Source organism: Dipodomys spectabilis, unplaced genomic scaffold (genome assembly GCF_019054845.1).
Source record: "Dipodomys spectabilis isolate Male_0828 unplaced genomic scaffold, ASM1905484v1 ptg000040l, whole genome shotgun sequence".
Taxonomy (NCBI): domain Eukaryota; kingdom Metazoa; phylum Chordata; class Mammalia; order Rodentia; family Heteromyidae; genus Dipodomys; species Dipodomys spectabilis.
The window spans coordinates 756,380-766,961 of record NW_024870717.1 but is presented as its reverse complement, the minus strand read 5'-3'; positions in this window follow the sequence as shown (position 1 = coordinate 766,961).

Genomic DNA, 10,582 nt, shown 5'->3' with positions numbered 1-10,582 from the left:
GACCCAGAAATACAAAAATAATCAAAGACAAATGGGACAAATGGGATTGCATAAAATTGCAGAGCTTCTGCATGGCAAAAGACATAGCTAGCAAGATCACTAGAAAGCCCATGGATTGGGAGAAGATCTGCACTAGCCATAAAACGGACAAGGGTCTCATATCTAAAATATACCTGGAACTCAAAAAATGAAATCTCTCAACAACATATCTTCAAAGGTACAAATGCCCATTAAATAAGTGGGCTAAAGACTTAAAGAGAAACTTCTCTGAAGAGGAAAGAAGGGTGGCCAATAAACACATGAAGAAATGCTCAACCTATCTAGCCATAAAAGAATTGCAAATAAAAACAACATTGGGGTACCACCTCACACCAGTTAGAATGGCTATAATCAAGAACTCTAATAACCACAGATGCTCGAGGGGATGTGGACAGAAGGCAACCTTACTACATTTTTGGTGGGAGTATAAACTTGTTCAACCACTGTGGAAAGTGGTATGGAGGTTCCTCAAAAGGCTCCACATAGAGCTCCCCTATGACCCAGTGATCCCACTTTTGGGCATTTACCCACATGATCACAAACAAGACCATACTAAAGCACACCTATGTTTATTGCAGAATTATTTACCGTAGCTATGGTATGGGACCAACCCAGATGCCCTTCAGTAGATGAATGGATCAACAAAATGTGGTATATATACACAATGGAATTCTAGCCCTCCATCAGAAAGAATGACATTGCCCCATTTGTGAGGAAATCGAAAGAACTGGAAACAATTATGTTAAGTGAAGTAAGCCAGACACAAAGAAAGATAGTTCCCATGGTTTCCCTTATTTGCAATAACTAGTATATATCTGAGTCAAGCATAAAAGGTCAAATAAATTGATGCTAGGGCAATGAACCCCAAGATAAGTATTCAATTTTTTTTCTTTAATGCAGTTGTTTCTATCATATTTATAAGATGATTTCTATATTGCTTTTTATGTCCCTTCCACTGCTTTCACTGTATTTGAAGTTGGTACAATTTGTGGAGGAGAAGAGCAAAAACAAATTGTTTAACTAGGGATACTGGTGGACACATAGCAACCGTGAGATATACAAGTAATTATGTCGAAAAATGAAATTTACAACTTTGGTGGGAGGAGGAGAGGTTTGGCCATCTACTTTCCAGCTGTTCTATAGGTGTGGAAGCAAAACGTAAAACAAAGCAATACAAACCAGTTCTTACTATAAATAATTTTTCTTTGAACATCTTAAAAATCAATTCTGGACAACATGAAATAAAAAAATCCCTAAGTTTAAAACATTCTTCTAGACAAATTAAAGAAATACTAAGAACAAGTATTTTAAGGATAATTTCAGAGAGATTGAACTCAGTGCCTGGGTTCTGTGTCCGAGATTTATTACTCGAGATTAGTGCTGCCACTTTGAGCAACAGTGCCACAGAAAAGTCTCACCAATTTTTCTCTCCAGAATGGCTTTGAACTAGGATCTAGAGGTTTCAGCTCTCTGAGTTACTATGATTATAGGCCTGAGCCCCTTGCACCTGGCTAGAATAATTGCTTACCTGAGACAGAATCCAGTTATTATTAAATGTCAATCATGTTTAACTTTGTAAAATAAAGTTAACTGAAATGCCTTCCATTATAAATAAGGAATTAAATGTGTAGGTGGGTTAACATGTTCTTACCAAAAGCTACATATTTTCCTTTTTTTTTTCTTCCAAAATTGTTTGCTTTCCAGAATCATACCTTATCTTTCCTTGCTGGTTTCTTTAGTTTATTTCATACATGCCCACAGCTCCTTCAACTATCAATTCTTATGTGAAGACCTTGCAAATATCTATTTTTAGTCCAAACACCTTGTATGCACCTCTCATCCATATAGTCAACTGACATAAAAACTTGTGAAACAGTAATCATCTCTTATCATTACTGGATATTAAAGTGTAAGTAAAATTTAAGAAAATAAAGAATAACATAGATAAATATAACATGATTTTAATAGTAATGCTAAACATAAATACAACGTCGATTATTTTTCCGAACAATTTAATAAAAACTTCAAGGAAAAGAAATCAACTTTTTTGAGTGCTGATATTATGGTTTAAACTTAGGATCTTACATTGTCACTTAGGCTTTTTCCCTTAAAGGTGGTGCTCTGTATTTGAACGACAGCTCCCCTTACAACTTTATTTGGGGGATTATATAGAGATAAGAATCTCATGGAATAAAAATCATTTGTGCCCTATCTTGGGGTTAATTTCACATAACATCCTCTTATATGGTTATATGGTACCATGTACTAGTTACTCCAAGTAAGATTAACCATGGGACTTATGGTTATATGAGCCTGGCTTATTTCACTTAATACAATGTTTCTGTATCTTTCCTAGCAAATGGGGCGATGTCATTCTCTCTGATGGAGGCATAGAATTCCATTGTGTGTGTGTGTGTGTGTGTGTGTGTGTGTGTGTGTGTTTGTATCACATTTTCCTGATCCATTCATCTACTGAGGGATATCTGGGTTGGTTCTATATCTTAGCTATGGTAAATAACGCTGCAATAAACATAATTGTAACCGTAGCTTAGTATGGTCTTGTGTGTGATCATTAGGGTAAATGCCCAAAAATGGGGACTGCTGGATCATAGGGGAGCACTAAGTGAGGTCTTAGAAAACATTATATCAAGTGAAGTAAGCCAAAAGCAAAGAAAAATTGGTCCTATAGTTTCCCATATTTGCAATAAATATTATATGTCTAGGACAAGCATAAAAGTTCAAAAGCTATGTACATAGGACAAGAATCAATGCTGTTAAGCGAAATGAACCCCAAGATAGGGTTTATAATCTACCATGTGTTTTGTTTTCTTTTTATGTTCCTCCCTCATTGTTTAACCCTTGTTTTCACTGTATTTAGGGTCGGTGCCTTGCATCTTGTATACACACTTCTCTAGCTTGGGGAGGGGAAGGGAAAAAACAAAATAGATAAATAGTGATATAGGCTGACCCATTGTATCAATGAGATGCACAAGACACTGTGTTGAAAATGGATATTTGCAATATAGGCGGGGAAGAGGGGAAGGGAATAGAGGGGAATGTAGTTGTGGACGTTGGAAGGGAGGGGAGGGGAAAAACAAATGAGGAGGTAACAATGTTTGATAGAAAATGTACTCAATAACTTGCTCATGTAACTATAACCCCTCTACACAGCATTTTTACAATGAAAAACTCTTAAATCAGAAGGTGTGCCGGTCATTGTTGGCTCACGCCTCTAATCCTAGCTACTCAGGATGCTGAGATCTGAGGATCACGGTTCAAAGACAGCCCGAGAAAGAAAATCCGTGAGACTCTTATCTCCAATAAAACTACTAGAAAACCGATACTGGTACTGTTGCTCAAGCGGTAGAGCACTCGCCTTGAGCTGAAGAGTGCAGGGACAGCGCCCAAGCCCAGAGTTCAAGCCCCACGACCCACAAAAAAAAAAAACAGAATGTGTCATGTACACCAAGTATAGTAGCCCCATCTGTAATCCCAGCTGATTGGAAAGCAGAAATGACAAGGATCTTGGTCTGAGGCCAGGCCAAAGAAATAATTGCCAAGACAGCCATCTCAACAAATGAGCTGCCCACAGTGTTTCACATCTGTAATCCTAGCTAATTATGTTTTGAGGCATAGGTAGCAAAGTCTCAGTCAATCTAAGATCCGACCAAGGCAAAAGTTCAAGACCTCAAGTAAATAAAATAGACTAGAAGTATGGCAAAAGTAGTTGATATGCTTGGTGCTATACAGACAAAGTCCTGTCTACCAAGCAGAGAACCCCTGAATAGAACCCTAGTAATATTCCTTTCTTCCACCACAAAGACTAAATAACTTTGTCGTATTTGAACATCTAATTTCAAGGCCACTGACATATGAGAGTGGTGATATTATCTTAAAAATTAGGTATTCAAAAGAGACAAAGCTCTTTAGGTTTTGAAAAAATAGAAAAAGTAGGAAAATGCATGTGATTTTTGTTAGCTCCATAATTCTTGAAAACATAAAATGTACTCAAGTGTTTAATATATATCCATATGTGTGCATATATCCATGTATGTATATATATATATATATATGTGTATGTATATAATCATATATATAGATAGATACATATATATATGTATGGTTCATCTCTTTTCTGTGTAGCAAATGGTACAAATGAATCTGTACAATCACTACTCAAAGGCATGAATAGACAAAGTGAATGAGCAGAGAACTCATACCCAGGAATCTATGGTTAGCACATAACCTTGAAAATCTTTTACATCAGTGTGCATGTATCAGTTACTGCAGTACAGGGACAATATGATGGCAATGAGATACCAGGCAGATGAAATGAGAAATGAGAGATACAAATGGTACAATATTCTTTCTGATGGGTAAGTAGAATTTCCAATGTGTGTGTGTGTGTGTTTGTGTGTGTGTGTGTGTGTGTGTGTATTACATTTACTTGATTCATTTCTCTCTTGAGGTGTATCTGGGCTGATTCAGTAAGCATGGTTGTGCTGATACCATTACTATATCCTGGTTTATAAGCTTTCGGATAAATGCCCAGGAGTAGAGTTGCTGGAAGTGGGTATTCAAAAGAGGAGTGAAGTGGGAAAAGGTAGAAGATTGAATAGAAGAAAAGGGGGAAAATGCAGAGGAATCCAGTAAATATCCTACAAAATTAAGAAGAGTGAAGGAAGACGTGTATAGGGGAGGGATGGATGAAAATTTTGCAAGGGTTGGCATTGATCAAGGTATATTGTATGCATAAACTGCTTTGTTTAATGATAACTGCTTGCTGCTTAAAATAATAGTTAAAAATCATGTCCCTAAAATGTTATGCAATTAGAAGCAAAGCATGAGAATCTGCTCAGATAACCTCTAGGGTCAATAAATCGTTTTTGGTTAGGGTAAGTTTTAGAACACTAATGATACATATCATCTGAAGAAAATTAAATCATTTCCAGCTATTTAAAATAATCATTTTTGAAGATATGGCTCAAGTGGCAGAGTACTACTTAGTGAGCAAAGCTGTCAGATAATGAATTCAAGTCTCAATCTCGAACAAAAGTAAAAACAATCAGTATAATTCAGGCACTTTCCTGGGCACATGTAGCTCATGCATTAATCCTACCTTAAATCAGAAGGCAGAGATCTGGGGATTTCAGTTCAATATCAGCTTAGATAGGAACGTCTGTGAGACTCTCATCTCCAATTCACTGTCAAAGAAAGCTGGAAGTGGACTCATGGCTCCGTTGGTAGAATGCTAGCCTACAGCTAAAAGCTCAGGGGCAGAACCCAAGCCTTGAGTTCAAGCCTTAGAATAGTGCATATACATACACAAAGAAAGTAAGTCACTCAATTTCTCAACCTTCCATTTCCCTAATTCTAACTCTAATCTTGGACAGATCCCTAAGAGTAATCTTGATAATAATAGTAACCCAATCCTAAAATTAATGGAAAATTCTCGAGTTTACACACATTCTAACAGATACTAATTGTCTTTGAAATAATTTGCAGTTTGCTCCAAATCCTACAGATTCCCTGACTTGGACTCTGAAATCATTCCTATTATGAATCATTAACGTTAAATCTTCATATCATGAAAACTATCACAGTTTCCACTGATCTTAACGTTTACTGAACTCCTATATCTCCAAAAAGAAGTTGCAGGTTTTTTAAAATCTACTTTAGTACCTAACGTTAACTATATATAAACCTTACTAGTAATCTAACTCTAACTTTAACCCTATTCAAAAGTGAATAGGAAACTTAGGAAAACTCTGTAGTTTTTGTTAAATTTCAAACTTATTTTACTTGAAAATGTTAGTAGAAAACTTTTACCGTAAAGCTTACCCTTCCCTAAGCCTAAGTCTAACCTGAACTAGAACAGTAACCCTAACCCTACAACTAATAGCCTTTGGATTCTAAAAGCCATACAAATACATTAGTTTTTATTCATCCTAACTTTGATTCAACTCATCTTTCTAAAAATAGTTTGTAGTTTTACACAGTATCTTGCCATTTTTGTAACCCGAACCCTAACTGGAATATTCAGGCTAACCCTCACACTAATCATACCCTAATCTTAATATTATTAGCAGTTATTAATAATATTAATAATATTAGCAGTTATTCGAAGATTTACTTTCAGTTTGACCCTAAACTTTCCATTCCCCTAAGGCTAACTCTAACTCCAGCTGGAACTGAAACCTAACTTTCACTTTAATGATAGTCCAATTCTAATGTTTAAGAAAAAGACACTAGTTTTTAATAATTCTAATGGATACTCCAGTTTGCAATCTGAAATGCGTTTCAATTTGTCCTAATTCCCACAAATTTTCTGACTCTACCTCTGAAGTTATCTTATTTCCTAACATGAAGTATTATATTATTTGTCCTCAAATTCTCTTATCAGGAAAAATACTGTAGTTTCCAATGATCCTACCTTTTTCTGAACCCCTGTACCCTGAACAATTTCAGATTTACTTACCATCTAATCCATTACTTAACACTAACTCTCAAGCTAAACCTGGCTGGAAAACTCCCATTAATCATTACTAGAATGATCACTGAGAAATAAATATTATGATAATGCTCTAGTTACTATTCAATCTCACATTTTTGCTCCTAGTAGATAGTGAAAACTGAAATTTTTGGGGGGTCAGGCATGGGGCTTGAACTCTGGGCTTGGGCGCTATCTCTCAGCTCTTAAGCTCAAGGCGAGCCTTCTACTGCTTGAGCCACAGCTCCACTTCCAGGTTTAGGGGTGTTTAATTGGAGATAAAGGGTTCTCATGCACTTTGCTGCCAAGGGTGGCATCCAACTGCAGTCCTCATATCTCAGTCTCCTGAGAGGATAAAATGACAGGCATTGAGAAATATGTTTTGCTGGGTGCCAGTAGCTCATGGCTGTCATCCTAGGTACTCAGGAGGTGAGATCTGAGGATCACGGTTCAAAGCTAGACTGGGCAGGAAAGACCCTGAGACTCTTATCTCCAACAAACCACCAGAAAACTGGAAGGGGTGCTGTGGCTCGAGTAGTAGAGTACTTGCCTTGAGCTGAAGAGCTCCGGGACAGCACTCAGGCCCAGCATTCAAGCCCACAATCGAAAAAAAGAAAGAAAGTAAAACATTTTCGCTGCAAAAATATGGAGTTGTGTGTGGGAGGGTGCTGTGATTGAGAGACCAGGTGCTGGCCTCACTTTACAGACATTTCAAAGAACTCCCCAAGTTTGCACCAGTTTGAAGCCACAGTAGAATGGATGGTGCCTTACCAAGGACTCAAGTGGTAAGGCATATGGCAGGCAGGGAGTGGGCAAATGGGTGCAGGGGTGGGATTGTTTTGTCTGTATTCTCCCTAATGAAGGATGGATTTGGATGCTTGGTGTCAAAGTCTGAAGTAAAAGTTTACAAGAAATTTGTGGCCTAATGAATTGGGTTTCCTCTGGGTATATGAAGATGGATGAAGTCTGGCGCCTTCGGTGGCTCATAACTGTCATCCTAGCTGCTCATAAAGCTGAGATATAAAGACCACGGTTCAAAGACAGCTTGGGTAGGAAAGTTTGTGGGTCTTGATATCCAATGAGCTAACAGAAAACAGGAAAGGGCACTGTGGCTCAAATTGTAGAGTGCTCAACTTCAGCTGAAGAGCTGAAGGACAGCGCCCTGGCCCAGAGTTCTAACCCCATGACCAGTAATAAACAAAGAGGTTGGCTGAGTTTTTCACATTGCAGTGTGTACGGTAGGAAATTCCATGCTGGGTTATGAGACATTCTAGATATGAGAGGCTCAATGTTGTGTCTACAGTTAGTCTGAGTATGATAGTGCCATCTTCTCACGGGTTGGATGTGATCCTAATAGAGGGAGTTCAGGGTTTGTTCTCAGGGACTGCTAAGGGCTTGGAATATCCATGTGTTTGTGTGTGTGTGTGTGAGTGTGTGTGTGTATGTGTGTGTGTGTGTGTGTGTGTAATTTTCCCTCGTCTTTTTCTGTCCCCTTCCTGCTTGCTGGTCTGCCTATTTCTGACCTCAGATGGTGCCCCTCCTTCACACAGACCTTGCCTTTAGCCCCCTATCAGGGTCTACAATGAGTCCTAAATTGCCACAGGCCTGTTTTCCAACTTTTCTCTGGGGCACACGTCTGGCTGTCCCAATATTTGGCCGCCTCAAGGGGATTCTGGGTCAGCAATGCTAGCTGGCATAGGGTCTCCTCAGCCTGAGAGGGAGGGCCTCAGTCATGCGATGTCCTATCCTTCTCCTCAGCTGGGCCTCTGACTGCACATCCCTCTCAGCAGGCTGGCAGTGGAGTGGGAAATGGGGGATTGCTGGTGGCTCTGGCCACCTCGAGCTTGACAGCTCGCTGAAGGCTGCCCAAGCAAGGAGGATATAGGGCTACATGGGAAGTGAGGCCAAGGTGGCTTGGAAGTATAGATCAGTATCTAGGAAATGTAAATGTACTTTATCAAAGGACAGCCTACCTTACGGCCCCAGCTTGGCCTCTCAGGTCCTTCTAGACTATTCCAGATGCTCAGAATACAGAGGCACAGACTTTAGATTCCAGGGCCAGGGAACTGGGGGATGAGAGACTGGTATGGCCAATACCTCATTGTTTTGTGGTATTAGTGTTGACCTGGCTATGCACCCCTTTGTGTACTTTCACTTCTTAACCCAGTGTTGGCCACACACGGGCCACTTGTGGTAGTACTGTGGAAGTGGCAGGAGTGGAAGTGAGGTCTAGGATGACAAAATCAGGATTTATGGCCTTTGCTGGGGGCAAAGGATGTCTTTTAAAAAAATCTTAGATCTGGAACTCAGGGCCTAGGGAATGTCCCTGAACTTCCTTTGGTCAAAGCTAACATTCTACCACTTGAACCAGAGCTCACCTTTCAACTTTTTTTAGTAGTTTAGTGGAGATAAGACTCTCATGGACTTTCTTGCCTGTTCTGGCTTCAAGCTGCCATCCTAAGATCTTGAGTAGCTAGGATTGCTGGTATAAGCCACTGGCATCTGTTAAGGATATTAGTGTGTGTGTGTGTGTGTGTGTGTGTTTGTGTGTTTGTGTGTGTGTTTACCGGGACATGAATTCAGAGCCTAGGTGCTATCCTTTAGCATGTTTTCACAAGGTTGGTGCTGTACCACTTGAACTACAGTAGCTCTGCTTCCTAGCTTTTGGTGATTCATTGGACATAAGAGTGTGCCCAGGCTAGCTTTTAATTTTGATTGATCCTCAAGTATCAGGCTTGAGTAGCTAGGATGACAGGCATTAGCCACCGGCGCCCAGTTGATAATGGCCTTTCTCCACAGTGGACAGGGATTTCCTGAAAACTTTCCTTATTTTTTCTGTGCCAGTACCGGGGCTTGAACTCAGGGTCTGTGTGGAGCACATGGGCAGCAAAGATGGCACTGGGAGGAGGTTGAGTGGGCAGAGCCTAACTTACTGTAGAGCACATGGGCAGCCAAGATGGCGCTGGGAGAGAGTAGAGTGGGCAGAGCCCAATTTACTGTAGAGCACATGGGCAGCCATGATGGCGCTGGGAGAGAGTAGAGTGGGCAGAGCCCAATTGATCTTCCGATCAGTGCGTAACCAGCCCGTGAAGGCTCATGTGCATGATAGGGTGTGACCTTGACAGTGATTGGTTCCTCTTCTTCCCTTGCCATGCCACCCACCCTTTTTTGCTTTAAAAAGGGCTGCTCTCTGTTAATAAAGGAGTTTTCTACCTGCTGGATTTGGCTCACCGCTGTGTCTCATTGTCTCCTGGGCTTAGGGAGGCTGGGGAATGAGCGAGCGCCACACTTACCTTTCCTTGGACCCCGTCTGTCTTTCGTGGGGCAGACGAAGACCGAACAGGTCTGGGCTCTGGTCTCTTAATTTTTCCCTCAAGGCTGGTACTCTACCACTTGAGCCACAGCTCCATTTCTGGATTTTGGTAGTTTATTGGCCAGAAGAGTGTCACTAACTTTCCTCCGCTGAACTGGCTTTGACCAACGATCTTTGATCTCAGACTTCTGAATAGCTAGGAGTTACGGGGGTTGAGCCACTGGAGGGATTGGGTAGAAGCTTTTCTTAAGCAAAAGTTCTTCCTTGCATTTGCCCTGACACCTCCATGGTAAGGGGGCCTGAGGGTCAGGAGCTGTGAAAAATAGGCTTCCAGCCACAAAATTGGCCGGGGTCTTTGGTAAAAAGTCAAAGTAATCTTCCCCTGAGCCCCATTCTGGGACCCCAAACTCTACCCTACCTGTGACTCAAGTACAAACCTTGACCCAGCCTTCAGTGTTCTGCTAGACTTGTCTGAGGCCACAGAACCTTCATTCCACCCACACCACCTGCTCTACACCACCCCTCAGGACCTTTGCGCATGCTCTGTACCTTCTGCCTGAGGCCCTCTGTTCCACATCTTAGAACTCCTGTGGAATTTTGGCACTGGTCATATCACCTCCTGGAGCAAGTCTTTCCTTCCCTTCTCTTACTTTTTTTTAATACTGAGTTGCTAGAGATTGAACTTGTGTAGGCTGACTGTCAAATGCTCTATCTTGGTGTGTGTGTGTGTGTGTGTGTGT